Source organism: Jaculus jaculus, chromosome 19 (genome assembly GCF_020740685.1).
Source record: "Jaculus jaculus isolate mJacJac1 chromosome 19, mJacJac1.mat.Y.cur, whole genome shotgun sequence".
Classification (NCBI taxonomy): domain Eukaryota; kingdom Metazoa; phylum Chordata; class Mammalia; order Rodentia; family Dipodidae; genus Jaculus; species Jaculus jaculus.
The window spans coordinates 891,206-907,810 of record NC_059120.1 but is presented as its reverse complement, the minus strand read 5'-3'; positions in this window follow the sequence as shown (position 1 = coordinate 907,810).

Here is a 16,605-nt window from a genome sequence, read left to right as displayed (position 1 = left end):
TATATCAAAGGAAAGGATGCACATGACAGTCATGGTAACTGTATTGTGAGCACACATGTTTGACCCATCAGCTGTGTGCTATACTAACCGCTCACCAGTCCATTTTTAATATGCAACTTGACTAGAGCTTTTCCCAATTTATCCATGATTTCTCTGAGAATAAATATGGAAGAGGTGTTTCTTGTCACATAATGACTGTCTAAAGTGCTATGCTACAAAAGATTCTGAAAAGATCTTAGGTTTACTAGCAACAAATGTGGTTAATAATTAGTGTTACATGCCATGTGGAATCTTATAGGAGTACTAATGGCCATGGCATGCCTTTACAACTACCTTGGAACTCAACATCTATCATACAGGGCTGGGGAGGTGGCTCTGAGAGTAAAACCACAAGCACGAGGGCCTAACTTTGATCCCCATCACCCACAAAATCCACTGGGCATGGATACTGGTGCCTGTAACCCAAGTCCTATAAGAGGTAGAGACCTGAGAATCCCAGTTTCACCAAAAACAGTAGCTCTAGGATCAATGAGAGACTCCATATGAAGGAAATATAAGAATGATAGAAGAGGTTACTTGTCATTCTCCTCTGGCCTCCATAGGTCTGCACCTGGGGTACATACATCAGCACACACATGTGCATATACTATACATACACATACCACACATACTACACACACACACACACACACACAAACTCAAAAACCTACCAGACATTGGCATTTCTATGGTAGTTAAAATTATAACCTTTGTGTGACCTTAATAAGGTACAGAAGCCATTTTCATTTAATTTTGAAATAGAAAATAATTTTGTATGTCAGAATGATCTAGCTTATATTTGCTGAGTGTGAGAAAAAACCTAGGTCTTCTGCCCAGCAAGGACCTCTTCCATAGTGGAAAAGCTTCCACCATAAAGTTTTTCTTCAGAAAAGGTACATGGATGGATGAGACATCTCCCTGTGAGAAACTCCTCACATATTGTAAGGACTGTGAACAATAAAATTAGTAAATCACTGTTATTTTCATGATTACAAAGTAATATTAATGTATACAAAGAAATAAGTGTTTTTAAAATGTTTTTACCCAAAGTGAAGGTCTAAGAGAAAAATGTAATAATTTAGTCTGAGTACTTAGCTTTTAAAATGAACTAATAAAGACTGGCCCAGTTAGCATATAGACAAAGACACTCTTGACTTCTGATTACAGACATTAAATGACCCCAAATATCTGGTTAATAAATTCACCTTATTAATACTCATTCATCTACCAACAAATAGTATTTGTACATTGCAGAATAGTGTAATAAATAACAGTAATGCAATGGTGAATTAAGTGAGCCTCATTCCCTCAGGGAAAACATTATCCACCAGGTAATTACAGTTGTGAGGATGCTCCAAAGGACATTGGAAGCTGGAATTTCATCAGTTAAGGGGAAGAGCTAAAAGCATTGTATTGGCTAAATATATGAGGGGGAAGACATAAGAGGTATTTTTCAGATAAAATCTTCTAAATGAGAAGCAAACAACTAAAATAACAACACACCCAGAGAGAGCCAGTCTAGATTTTAGGAAAATAAAGATGGGTGAGGATGCACCCTCTATTGTAGTGGTGCACTCTGTGATTCCAGCACTTTGGAGGGTGGGACAGAAGAATACTGAGTTAATGGCCAGACTAGGATAGATAAGGAGCCCTTATCACTAGATAGATGATACATACGTAAATAGAGTAGAGACAGATAGACAGATGATAGCTAGGATGATAGAGATAGATAAATTGGTAAGCGGTAATAGGTGATAGATAAATGGTTGATCAATATAGATATATAGATGATATGTAGATGGATGGATGATAGGTGAAAAGGTTAGAAAATGAATTGCTCAAAGTGATACATATTTTTGATTCTGGATGTTCTTACTGAAACCTGGGAAATTTCTATGTCTTATCCCTGGATTCACTTCAGAAATGAATCCCTTTTGCTGAGATTCTTTCTGTTCCTTTGCTTCAGGAATGAGTCACACACCCCCATCTATAGAAAGAATCTGGAAGAGACATTCCACACTTCAGAATATTCGAAGCTGCCTTGAATATGTCCTCAGAATACACACAGCTAACAGAATAGAATATTAAAATTTTCACTTGGGGACAGCCTGCTTCCAATGCCTGGTTGACATGGTAATGAAAAGACCTCAAGTTTGGACCAATCTAAAAGCCTTTCCTTAGCTTCAACACTCTATTTGGTCAACTGAGGTCTTTCATGAACTATTTCTCAGTGACCAACCCCTGTGTTCAATCCCCTGATCCCAGCTCTTTCCTATTGGAAGTGGCAAACCTGTGTACAGCTTAATTAATCTCCAGCAAGTAATTTGTAGGCTAAAATCCTGCCATGCCAGATCTGGGATCTCAGAGTTCAGGCTCCAGAACTGTGAGGAGGTACTTTTCTGTTGTTAGTGCCACATGGTCTATGTTTCTAATTATGAGACTCCATTGAATTGCACTCTTCCTCCATATCTACTTCTTGGAGACCTAGCATGCAACAGGAACCCATCACATCAACCCTTACTCTGCTTCAGGATGAGTAATAGGACTCAAATGAAAATGATAGAACATATTAAAACAAATAAATTCTACATACATACAAAGGTCCCAATATGCTGAAATGCTTTCTGAGTTGAACCTAGAGCTTTCCATTTAAGAAGCATCTTTGCAGCCTAAATTACTCTGAAGAGATGACTGCCTAATAAACACAGAACTGTTCACTATATTCATGACTTGTGGAGAGGTGTTCTGGTCCCCATATTACTGGCAGGTGGAAGTAGAAAGATTGTTGTTCCCAGAGCCTCCTGTCCCCATGGTGCAGACTCACTTGAAATTCTCAACACCTGTGTTGTCTCCCCTAAGGCCGCTTAACTTCAGGAACAAGACTGCACAGCTAAGACAAGTGATAAGGGGAGCCTACTGAGCCAGGAGAACTACAGATAACTGTGGAAGCCTCTGGAAGCTTAACACTTCCCAGCAAAACCTTGTTGCTCTGTCCAGAACTAAGTTCTTTACTTCAAATTAGTTGGGGCAAGTAAGGTTTGCATAGGAGGAGGAAAATCTGAGTGTTGCTTCCTAATACCTCTCTGCCATAAAATTGTGGAGCCAGATTTACAAAAGGACCAGCAGCACAAACAAAAATGCAGAGAAGAGCCGGGCTTGGTGGCGCACGCCTTTAATCCCAGCACTCAGGAGGCAGAGGTAGGAGGATCGCCCTGAGTTCGAGGCCACCCTGAGACTACATAGTGAATTCCAGGTCAGCCTGAGCCAGAGTGAGACCCTACCTCAAAAAACAAACAACAACAACAACAAAAAAAAATGCAGAGAAACCTTTGAAGGTGGTTACTATTGCTCTCATTTTTACATATGAAAATGTTTAAACAAAGATGATTCTAGGGCTAGAGAGAGGCTTAGCAGGTAAGGTGTTTGCCTTCAAAGCCTAAGGACCCCAGTTTGACTCCCTAGTACCCATATAAGCCAGATGCACAAGGGGGTGCATGCATCTAGAGTTCATTTACAGTGGCTGGAAGCCCTGGCATGTTGAATCTCTCTATATGCCTTTCTCACTCTCTCTCAAAATAAATAAATGAATTTTTTTTTAAAGATGATTCTGAACTTGGCACATTACTAGTAGGGAATGGGTCTGATGTTTCAATTCAAGGGTTTTTTGGTTTTGTTTTGCTTTCTTAATCAGGCAAATAAAACCAGAATATTTAGTTTGGAATGCCAAACATTGCCTTGGGGTAGAACCAAATTGCAAATAATGAAACCACTTAAGCATTGTCCTTTGGCTGAAAGGAGATGATTCTGTAATTATTAGAAAATACCTACAATGTTATCATTACTATTTGTGATATGGAGCTAAGGAAATATAAGTTCTAGAAGTACATTTTACTCACATTTGTGTTAAGTAACATGAATGAATACTGGGCATGTCTGACTCTGAAGATTGGGCTCTGATTCAGCACACTTTTCTGTACTGATTTTTCATTACAGAGAAATAGAAGCAGTGTTTTTCATGAGGTAAGAGACTTGGAGCTTGGAAAAATTTCCTGATTCAAGTAAGCAAAGCCCTGCCTGCAGCCTGCTATCTCAGTTGCAGAAGACATTGCTGTTTAGCCACAAGGGATTTGGTGCTAGGAACTCCAGAAATTAGGATATTGAAGGCTCTGGAAAGGGGCCTGTGAATCACAGAGAGTGATATTTGGATGAGGACTTGGGATATGTGCATTTTTAGACAAGCTGTATGCTGATAGTTCAGATTCCAAACTAAGATATGTGAAAGGGTACACACTTCATCACCCTATTGGACCTGGGTCTCAGACACCATACAAAAACTCTAGAATCATAAGGTCATGCCAGGTAGACAAGCAAGGATAACTATGGATTACACTGGGCACATTTATGTAGCACAGATTAAAAGCAATTTTGGTACCTAGCCCCAGATCAACAACTAATCTTGCCTCCTTAAATCCTACCTCTCTGTTGGTGAGAAAAGACAAAGAATTAAGACCCAAAGAAAATCCTAAATCTGTACTAGTTGACCAAATCCTTTTGGCTTTCTCCCCTAGCAGTCAAGGTTCCATTTACATTTTATTATTTATATTTTACACAGTATTAAGGTGGTATATCATCTTTCTATGTGAGTTTCAGAGAAACAAAGTCATGGAGACAAAACCACTCTGAAATGAGAGGATAGCCAGCTCCCTCCTGGATTGATTTAATGGCACTGAAAAGTGCTATGGTTGCTGCCAGGAGACAGTGAAAATAAATAAGGAATTAATAAAGCTATGAAGTAGCCAAACCAGGAATATACACCTGTGAAATACTGACACATAGCCTGTACAAGTAATGAATGGCTCTGTGATTTGACACGCCATCTGCTCTTGGGGAGAGAACTCATACCACCTGGTGTTGGAAGCCAAGTCAGTGTTCCATGGCCAGGAAACTTAGAGACTCCAGAAAAAAAGCTTTAACTGCTTTCTGGATGTGAAGAGTGAACATAAACACCAAAAAGTCTTTCAAATAACGATGCATATCCACTTTAATCTAAGCTGCTGTCACTCTTGCTTGGTTGGAGTGTTTATTCTATTTTACAAATGGCAGAGAATGCGGAAGAGACCCAAGATCCACTAACATGACAAGAAAAGATAGCCAACTGCTCAGATGTCACATGTCCAACATACCATCTGAGACCCAGGAGACACTGCGAGGAAGCGGTGACATGAATACTGTTCTCACTGCTAGCTCAACAACCAGCACCAGGAAGATGGTGACAGACAACATGGCCAATCAAAGCAGAAACCCAGAAGCTACAGAAAACACAGCACCAAATCAGAATGTTAGCAGGCCCTTCATGGCTAAAGAAACATTGCAGAAGACAGGATGGAAAGACTGTAAGAACAACAGAGTGAATAGGACTATCCTAAGGCATAGCACCTCATGTACAATGAGGACTTCATGACCCCCCCCAACACACAGTGAATACCAACAACCTCACAGAGGAGGGCCCTTGGGGAAAGGACAGTGGGGTTTCTGGGGGTGAGGGGACCTAGAATTTAATTGTTTATAAAAGAAAAAAAAATTAAAACAGAGACTCCCCATTCCCAAAGAAAACTGAGCTCTTTAACCTTTTGTTCAACAGACCTGACATTTTAACCTTTAGCAACATGAGCAGCTAATAAAGAACTTGATCTGGACTCTGCCATCATGGCACTCTACCTCAGGGAGAGAAAGAACACTAGTATTTCAATAAGACCTGGAAGTCCGCAACCCCACAGGAGACAAGGTTTAAGATATCTTTGGCAAACATGGACTTCAATTTTTAAAATGAAATAAAGTCTGTTAGGGAGCTGGCTCAGTGGATAAAGTGTTTTCCAGGCAACATGAGGACCTGGATTTGGATCCTCAGTGCCTACATAAATGCTACTAGCAAGGGGTGGTAGATAAAGGGAGTCCCTGGGGCTCATTGTCTAGCTTGTTTATCAGAATCCACGAGTTCTAGGCTCAGCAAGAGACTTGTCTGTGGTGGTTTGAATAGAATAGATGGCCCCCAATATATTCAGTTGTTTGTAGTTTGCATCTGCTGGCTACCTGGCTGGAGGCAATGTCACTGGGTGATCTTAAGGTGTGGTTTCTGATTTCAATCTAAAGATATGCAAAGTGTGCCTAGCTGGAGTTCCTGAAGTGTGCTGTGGATTTTGACTTTTAGGCTTGTGCTTTTCTCTCTCTGTTTGGGCCTGTGAAGGCAGGCCAGCTTCTTCTGCCATTATGGAACTTCTGCTGGATCTGTAAGCTTCAATAAATCCCTTCCTCCATAACTGTGCTTGGTCTGGAAGTTCATCTCAGTGAACCTGAAGCTGTCTGCTACCCTTGTATTCAATGAGTAAAGTGGAGAGTGATTGAGAGGCACCTGGTGTTGACCTGTGGCCTCCCCATGCACAAGGCACACAGGCATGTGTACCTGACAATATGCATGAGCCATACATATATGAATATGCACACAAACGTAGAAAAAAATGAGGTCTGAGTTCAGAATTGCCTTGTGTTTCTATCTTCATAGGAACCTTTTCCTTTTCTCCACTATTGTCCTTTCCCTCTCACTTCTATCATATTTTCATCGTTCCTTTCTTCTTTCACTTCTTCCATTCCTACTCCTTTCTTTTCCTTTTCTTATTGCTATATTCCCCCTTCTAAACTCTGGGAAAGAATACTGTTAAAAGGATCAGACTAGATTTTGAGAAGAAGCCTGTCTTGCACATTTCATGTGGGGCTATGGCAAGTAACTTAGGCTGACCAATCCTCAGTTTCCTTGTCTTAGCAATGTAACAGATAGCTTCAGAGCCTACTAGAGAGGTCAGCTCAGGTTTGCATTTTTTGTCATTTTTTTGAGTACTAAAGTGGCAGTGGCATTACTATGGACGACCTGCTGCTCAGCATGGGAGACAATAAAATAGATAAAGCATGGGAGTGAATCTTCAAAGTTTGTTGCTCATTTCCCTCCCTAAAGCTCTTGGACAACACAATTATCTTTCTGATAAAATAACCTATAATTCAACAGTGAGTCTCACCCCAGAGGGCAGAAAAAGCTACCATGCTTCCCTTACCTGGCCTCTCTGCCTCCTCACTCCTACCATAGGAATCTGGTTCAGCAGTTGTGGAGACATACAAGCAAACATTGCTGTTAGCTCAAGCATATTAGTCACTTCTCTTTTCACAATAGCTAGGAACAGGAACCAACCTAGATGCCCATCAACAGATGAATAGTTAATGAAGATGTGGCACATATATATAAAAATCAGTTCCTGCTGTGTAACAGCTTAAGTTGTTTGTAAGCAATAATAAGTATTATTGGTCTTGACATGGAAATAGAATGAAGTTAGGAGAAAGGGAAAATAGGGAGGGAGGGAAGGAGGAACTACTTGACAAATTCAGGGACAGAAGAAAGAGAGAGAGAAGAAAAAAAGAAAGATATTGAGTGGGGAGGGAGAAGAGTTTTCCTGGGAGGAATCAGAAAAGAAAGGGGGAATTGCACAAAATTAATGACAACATGAATCAGTATCATAACAACCTTCCTCCTGGATAGCATTCTACAAGTTATAGCCCTCAATAACAGGGAAAGGGGATGGCCCAGACAGAATGCCCTGCAGAAGGTAGAGAAAGCTTAATCCTAAAGCCATGGGCTCTGTCTGATAAATTCCAGGGCCAGAATTGAGTTACTCATCTTTGATGGTTAAGTTGTTGTCAACTTGATTTGTTTAGAATCCACAGACATTCCTCTTGGGGGAGTTACTAAGGTTGCTTCCAGGAAGGATTAACTGAAGGAGGAACTCCTTCCCCCAGAGTGAACCCTTCCCCAAAGTGGGTGACCTATCTGGGGGAGGAGGGTATCTAAGGAAGCTCTGGAAAAAAATAATCCCTTCCTCCCACATGGCTACTGGTGCTGCTCTCTGCCTTCCAGCTTGGAGTGAAAATCAGTGTAGACTGAAGACCAAACTAGACTGAAGACCAGGATAGACTGAAAACCAGCAGCTCTCCAGGAAGACTTTGGTCCTTTACTGCTGGAGAGGGACCGCTGAGGCATCCAGCCTTGTGGACTGAGAAGCTACCTGTTTCCTTAACTCTTGGGCCTACAAATTGTTATTGCTGGATGGCTATAAGATAATCTAATAAATTTTGCCCCCCTTTTAAAAAATAATAATTAATTTTATTGGTTCTATTCCTCTAGAGAACCCTGTATAATATAGATTTGGTACCAGAAGTGGTTCTACAGAAACAGAATTCTAAGAATGGATTTCTCTCATGGACTTGGTTCTATCTGGAGTTGACTCTTCAACTTCAGTGCTACTAAATGCTTTGCTAGTAATAAGGAGAGTGCTGATAATCCATGGTGTGAACTATTTAAAGAACTCTATGAGATAGATGCATTTGGTGATCCTTAGGCATGTCTTGTGAATAGCAAGGAAATTAGTGACTCTGTATCTGAAACATTTGAATATTTGTGGAAAAAGATGAATGATGATGCTGGTTGGTTGCTTCTAACATCTTTGGATAAACTATTAAGGGAAAGGCAGAAGCTCAGAAGAAAACTTCCAACATAAGACCCACATATATGATCAGAAGATTTCTAAAGGTACCTTGGGGGAGAGTCTTCTCTGTCCCCAGAACAGGAATCAAATTGAAGAAAACCAAACCCAAGCTCTCATTGTATGATCACCTAACTTGCAACGCAAGCTCAAATCACAACCTCACAGGCTATTAGAAGTTAAATTGAGGCTACTGATTAGAAAAGAGTGGGATCTTGTGATCTGAGATGGGGATGTATTCAATGACCCTGAAGAATCTGTGGACATTGATCTCTCAGATTCTAAAGAAGTTGTTTCACATGAGAATGAAACCTACCCTCCCTAAACAGAAGTTGCACCCCCCACCCCCACACCCTGAAGTATTGCCCTCTCTATGCTTACCTGAGGAAATTAATCCTTCCTTGTTTGCAGAATCAGCAATGACCCTCCCTTCAGGAGGTACTGATACCCAGTGCCCACACATCTTACCCTCTAGGCCTATAGTCATATGTAAGTCTAGGCAGACCCCTAAAGGTGAGATATAAAGTGTGAATCATGAGGAGGTGAAGTACATCCCTAAAGCACTTCAAGATTTTTTTTTTTTTTTTAATTTGTACAAGCAAAGGCATGGGGAATATGTGTAGGAATGGATTTTAAGGGTGTAGAATGATGAAGGAAGGCAGATAAGATTAGATCAGGCTGAATTTGTTAAAATGACTGGTGCTAGTTTCTCTCTCTGTTTGGATTTATGAATGTAAGCCAGTTTCTTCTACCATAGATGGAACTTTCCCTGGATCTGTAAGCTTGAAATAAATCTCTTCCTCCCATAACACTATGTCAGGTTTGTATGTTCATCCCAGCAATGTGAAACTGTTTACTACAGAAATTCGGTACCAGAAAAGTGGAATTTTCTTGCATGATGAATCTGATCATGTGGAATTTGGTCTTTTAGAACTTGTGTATTGGAGGATAAGGACTACAGAAACCGTAGAGAATGGCAAGCCAAAGTTTATGAGCTATTAGGCAAGAGTTTGCAAATGCAAAGTGCTTTGAAACTTTCAAATGGGAAGGAAAGACAGCACAGAATTTTGTTGGAACTAGGCTACTGTCTGCATTCTTATGCCCATACCCAGAGAATTTGGTCAAGGTTGAATTTGAAAGTAATAGACTGATGTACTTAGCAGAAGATATAGAACTGAAGAATATGAGTTAAAGTTGGATAAATTCCAGTAAGTTTAAAATTCTGGCAGAGACAGGTTTTGGGTTACTGATGCTGCTATTGTCCAGCAGATTATAATCATTAAGAATACCCAAATACTTACATTTAAGCAATGTAAAGATACCTGAAGTGATTCTACCCAGGAAAGAATGAATAGTAGAAATGTAAACTCTTTTGTAAGGAAGGAACCTGCTCTTCAAGGTCATGATTAATTTCCTCCCTTGATTAACAAATGTCTGTATTTCTGTATAACTGGTATTGTTTTCAGAAGCATAAAAATATACATGGAAGTGGGTCTTCAAGTAGGCATCTGATCCAAAGAGCTGCTTCTGAGACACAGCATGTGAAATGGCAATTTCCCTGTGTGTCTGTTGTCTGAAACAGGGCAATTTCCCTACATGCCCATTGTCTGAAGTTAAATAGGAACCTGTGATGAGATGAGGCATAGGAAATAGGTTACTCCTGTTTTAAAGACTAAAAAGTCCGGTCTATAGAGATGAAGATGCAATATGGTCTGCAATGGAGACCAAAAGATGTAGTAGATATACCAGGACTATGTTAAGGCTACCATGGAGCAATGTTAGCTCACGATGGAAGTTTTCCTTGGCTACTCAGCCGAGCTGAAGGGATGAAAATTAAAAGTCCAGAGATTGTCATCACTGATTATGAATGTCAGCATTAAACTGCAGATGATTGATATTTTGCTGATGACTATTGATTTTGCATTGGTCCAGTCTCTCCTTGTTATATCTTATTGCAATAAAAAAGTTTACTCTGTTCTGTTATATGTTGAAAGTATGCAACTTTTTTTGATTTTACAGGAGTAGCTGAAATGGATATTTAAAGGAAGGAACAAGCAGGGCAGATAATAGTAGAAGGGAGAGGGGCAAGGGATTTAGCAGACCATTTTCTTTTTTGATTTTTTTCCCCAGGTAGGACTTTTAAATTTTTCATGGCTCCTGTGCCATGGTGACCTTATCAGGTTGTAGTTTGAGAACTTATTTACAACCCAAAAGAATTTCCTTTGTGCTAATGACTATTCAAGGTCCAGCATGTCCCAGTAATTTTTGTGACTCTAATGATTGTTGGGACCCCAGACTTATTAATTCTGACAGAAGGGATGATGTAGTGTTGGTTACATAAGGAAAGCTATGTCATATATTCATTTTTGACTTATGCATATCTGAACAAATTATAAAGAGATATAGCTGGGCTTTATGAAGCCCTATCATCTATTCCTTTGCTTTGCCAAGAAAAGAGAATTGTTTAATTTCTATATAGTCACCTTAGTCCTTTGGTGAAAACATGGTTATTTATTCCCTCAGCTAAAATCTGTTTTTCCATATCCAGTCTTTGGGATAAACAATAATAAAAGTGGCTAAAATATATAATCCAAATGCATTCCATATTCCTACAGATCCTTGGACATATAGTTTCATCTTATTTCATGAAGGTCACCTTGTATGGCTACTTATACAATCATTATGAAAACTTAAGATGTGCATTTCATTCTTATTCCATCTCACAGGTGAGTAGAAAACAGTAGGATTAAGAGCTAAGAAACAGAGACTTCCAGCCAAGATGGTGACCATCTAGCTGCGCTGCAGATACCAGGGAAAGAAAGGCAAGAAATTAAGGTTATCAGGGTCTTCTTGCCAGTGAGAGGGCACAGTGGGGAAAAACAGGGAAGCACGGATCCCCCCTCGAGTGGGTAGTCTACCCCCACACATACAGCTGCCGCGCCCTGCGTGGCTGTGCTCTGACTGCATGCCTGCCAGCCCATCGCATGCCTGCCAGCCCATTGCGCACCCGCCAGCCAGCGGTGCTGAGGCGGGGACCTCCACCGTTGTGCTCTGATCATGCACGTTGGCCCACCACGCTGTGCTTGGTTGACACACCTGCAGGGGCCACCTCTGCCGTCGTTATTAGCTGGCTGCCAGACCCCCCGCTGCTATGCTCCAATCGCATGCCCACCAGCCAGCCTCTGCTGTGTACTGATCCCGTACCTGCATCAGCTGCCTCTGCACTACAATTGCATGTGCAGCGGGCCCAGTCCCACAGCAAGGGCCACACAAGTCCACACTGAGTCACTAGCGCCAGCTCAGGTGCCATCCCCTACCTGTCTGTCGCCACCCATCCCCCACTCCCCTGAGGCGGGAGAGCGCAGACTGTTTGCAGGTCCCAGTGTTCCCAACCAGAGTTTAGGCAGCTTCAAGGCTTGATACCTCAGTCCACTTTCAAACTCAAAGGCAGGCAGCATTGGTGCATTACTGGGTGAGAATTCAGGCAACTTTGGCACCCCTGTCAGGCAGTAGATAGGTGGCTTTGGCAAGAGAGAGCAAAAACCCAGGCTGCTTGCAACTGCCCCAGGCTGCCTTGGATTCTCATTGAGCTACATCCCAGGCTGCTAAACCCACCTACCTGCCCATACACTGACATGGGTAGACCACAGCACAAAAGAAATAACATGAAAAATAAAATGCAAGAAAATCCAGACAGATCACCGAGTCCAACAAGGATTACATCTAACCAAAACATAGAAAAGTGTTTAGGATCAGATCATCAAGTGGAAGCCATGAGCAATGCAACCCTGACCAACCTACTGCTAGAACTTGCAGGAAAGCTACAAAGGACAGATAATCATGTGGATGCTACCATCACTAAGCTAAAGCAATATGATAAGACATTGGAAGGAATTCAAAGAGAGTTAAGAGAGTTGAGGGAGAGTGAAAAAAAGAGGACCTTAAAAATCAGCTGGACACACTAAATGAAAACATAAAGAAATGCAAGGATGATTTCCAAGAATCATCAAGAAAATCAGAAAATAAGGTGAAAAGGGAGCTGGGCAGAATGATGGAAGTGATACATAGGAAAGTAGTAGAAAATCCAAACTTAATTGGACAAGTCCAAAACTCGCTAGAGGCTCTCAAGAATAGAGTCAGTGAAGTGGAAGATAGAAATTCTGATCTGGAAGACAGGATGGCAGAAACAGTTTGAGAGTCCAAAAATTTCAGTAAGTTCAAAAGTTCCTGTGAACAGAACATGAGGGAATTGTGGGATACACTTAAACATCCTAATATCAGAATCATTGGAATACCAGAAGGAGAAGAATTTCAGACCAAAGGCATGGAGAACTTATTTAACACAATAATTGAAGAAAACTTCCCCCGTCTCTTAAAAGAAAGGCCTATCAAGATACAAGAAGAAAACAGAACTCCTAACTGACTAGACCAAAGGAGCAACTCCCCAAGACATATTATCATTAAGACTCTAAACATTGACACCAAAGAGAAAATCCTAAAAGCAGCTAGGGTAAATAGCACACCACTTTCAAAGGAAATCCCATCAGAATTACTTCAGACTTCTCAATGGAAACCCGGAAAGCTAGAAGGGCCTGTAATGAAACTCTCCAAACTCTAAGAAACTATTGTTTCCAACGCAAACTACTCTACCCGGCAAAAGTCTCCCTTATAATAGATGGTGAAAGGAAAACTTTCCATGACAAAACTCAGTTTAACAATTATATGAACACAAAACCAAACCTACAGAAAGTATTCCAGGAAATTCTCCACAAGAAGAAACAAATAACCAAACACAAATGCATACAAGAAGCAGATCACAACAACCAAACCCAGGGTAGATGCAAAAAATTTCAAATTCCATGAAAACACCAACACACCTTGGCCACAACAACATGGCAGGGATCAAATCAAATCTCACAGTCATCACCCTAAATATTAATGGCCTTAATTCACCCATCAAGAGACACATGCTAACAGGGTGGATCAAAAAATTAGACCCCTCAATCTGCTGCCTACAAGAAACCCACCTTACCACTAAAGACAGAAACCTCCTCAAGGTGAAAGGGTAGAAAACAGTATTCCAAGCAAATGGGAATAAGAAAGAAGCAGGTGTAGCTATATTAATATTGGATAAAATTGTCTTCAAACCAAAAAGAATCAAAAAAGACAAAGAGGGCTACTTCCTACTTATAAAGGGAACAATCCATCAAGAGGATATTACAATCATAAATCTGTATGCACCAAACACAGGGGCACCACAGTTCATAAAACAAAACCTACTTGACAATAAAACAGAAATAACCACCAACACCATCATAGCAGGGGACTTTAACACACCATTATCAGTAATAGACAGATCATCCAAACAAAAGCTTAACAGGGAAGTAAGAGAGCTCAACAAAACCATAGGTCACTTAGACCTAACAGACATCTACAGAACTTTCCATCCCAAATCCACAGACTACACATTCTTCTCAGCAGCCCATGGAACATTCTCTAAAATAGACCATATACTGGGTCACAAAGACTGCCTCCACATATTTAGGAAAATCGACATAATTCCCTGCATGATATCAGATCATAATGCTATATTCCTAGAAATCAACAACAACAAAAAACAACAAGAACCCCAATGGTAACTGGATACTGAATAGCACACTCTTAAACAATAAATGGATAGTGGATGAAATAAAAAATGAAATTGCAAAATTCCTAGAATTGAATGACAATGAGGACACATCATACCAAAACTTATGGGACACAATGAAGGCAGTCCTCAGGGGAAAATTCATAGTACTAAATGCCTTCATAGAAAAAGACAGAAAGATCCCAAATCAATAGCCTAACCATCCACCTAAAGGCATTAGAAAAACATGAAAAATCTAACCCAAAGAGGTCCAGAAGGAAAGAAATAATTAAAATAGGAGCAGAAATTAAATTAATGAATTGGAAACCAAGGAAACAATTAAGATAAGTGAAAAAACAAGGATCTGGTTCTTTGAAAAAATAAACAAGATTGACAAACCTCTGGCCAATTTGATCAAGAAAAAAAAGGAGAGACTCCAAATTAACAAAATTCAAAATGAAAAAGGAGAGATCACAACAGACATAAGTGAAATCAGCAGAATCATCAGGAGTTATTTCAAAAACCTCTACTCCAAAAAACTGTAAAATGCGGAGGAGATGGATAAATTCCTGGATGCATATCATCTACCAAAACTAAACTCAGAGCAGATTAATCACCTCAATGAACCCATCACACTCATGGAGATTGGAAAACTAATAAAAAACCTCCCAAAAAAGAAGAGTCCAGGACCAGATGGATCCCCAGCCGAAATTTATCAAACCTTCATGGAAGAACTCAAACCAATCTTTCTAAAACTGTGCCACACAATTGAAGAACAGGGAAAGTTACCCAACTCCTTCTATGAAGCTAAGATCACACTAATCCCAAAACCAGGCAAAGATTCCACAAGAAAAGAAAACTACCGGCCTATTTCCCTAATGAACATAGATGCAAAGATCCTGAACAAAATACTCGCAAACCGAATCCAACAACACATCAAAAGCATTATCCACCTTGACCAACTGGGATTTATCACAGGAACACAAGGGTGGTTCAACATACGAAAATCTGTCAATGTAATACACCACATAAACAAGCTTAAACATAAAAACCACATGATCATTTCAATAGATGCAGAAAAGGCCTTTGACAAGATACAACAACACTTCATGATCAAAACATTGGAGAGAATAAGCATGGCTGGTTCACATCTTAATATAATAAAGGCAATATACAAAGCTCCAAAGGCCCAAATAATACTTAATGGAGAGAGACTGGAGGAATTCCCATTGAGATCAGGAACAAGACAGGGATGTCCTCTCTCACCTCTGCTTTTCAATATAGTTCTAGAAGTCCTAGCTCAAGCAATAAGACAGGAGAAGGAAATAAAAGGGATACAATTTGGAAAGGAAAAATTTAAGTTAGCTCTATTCTCTGATGACATGATTGTATATGTAAGAGACCCGTGAGACTCCATTCCAAAACTTCTGAAGTTGATTAACTCCTATAGCAAAGTAGCAGGATACAAAATCAATGCACAAAAATTGGTAGCATTTCTGTATGAAAATGACAAAGACACAGAAAACGAAATAAAGGACATAGTCCCATTTTCAATAGAACAAAAATAAAATAAAATACCTTGGAATAATCTTAACCAAGGAAGTAAAAGATCTATACAATGAAAATATAAAAACTCGCAAAAAAGAAATTGAGGAGGACTTGAGAAGATGGAAAGACCTCCCATGCTCCTGGCAGAATTAACATTGTGAAGATAACAATCCTACCAAAGGCAATATATAGATTTAATGCAATTCCAATTAAAATCCCTCCAGTGTTATTCACAGAGATAGAAAAAATGATCTCAAATTTCATATGGGAAGGCAGAAGGCCTGGCACATCCAAACATATCCTCAGCAAAAGAAATACCTCTGGTGGCAACACCATACCTGATCTAAAGCTATACTACAAAGCCATAGTAATAAAAACAGCATGGTACTGGCATAAAAACAAGAGTATAGACCAATGGAATAGACTTGAGGACCCAGATTGTGGGTCAAGCAACTATAGCTATTTGATATTCGACAAAGGCCCAAACAATATAGCCTGGAATAAAGATAGCATCTTCAACAAATGGTGCTGGAAAAACTGGATAACCACTTGCAGGAAACTAAAACTTTATCCATACATTTCACCATGCACTACACTCAAATCCAAATGGATCAAAGACCTCAACATAAGACCAGAAACTCGAATACTACTGGAAGAAAATTTAGGAAGTACTTTCCATGATATAGGAATGGAAAAAGACTTCCTGAACAAAACCCCAGTGGCTCAAGTTCTTAAACAGTCACTCAACCAATGGGATCATATGAAGCTGAAGTGTTTCTTTTCAGAGCATATAATAAGCAAAGCCAATAG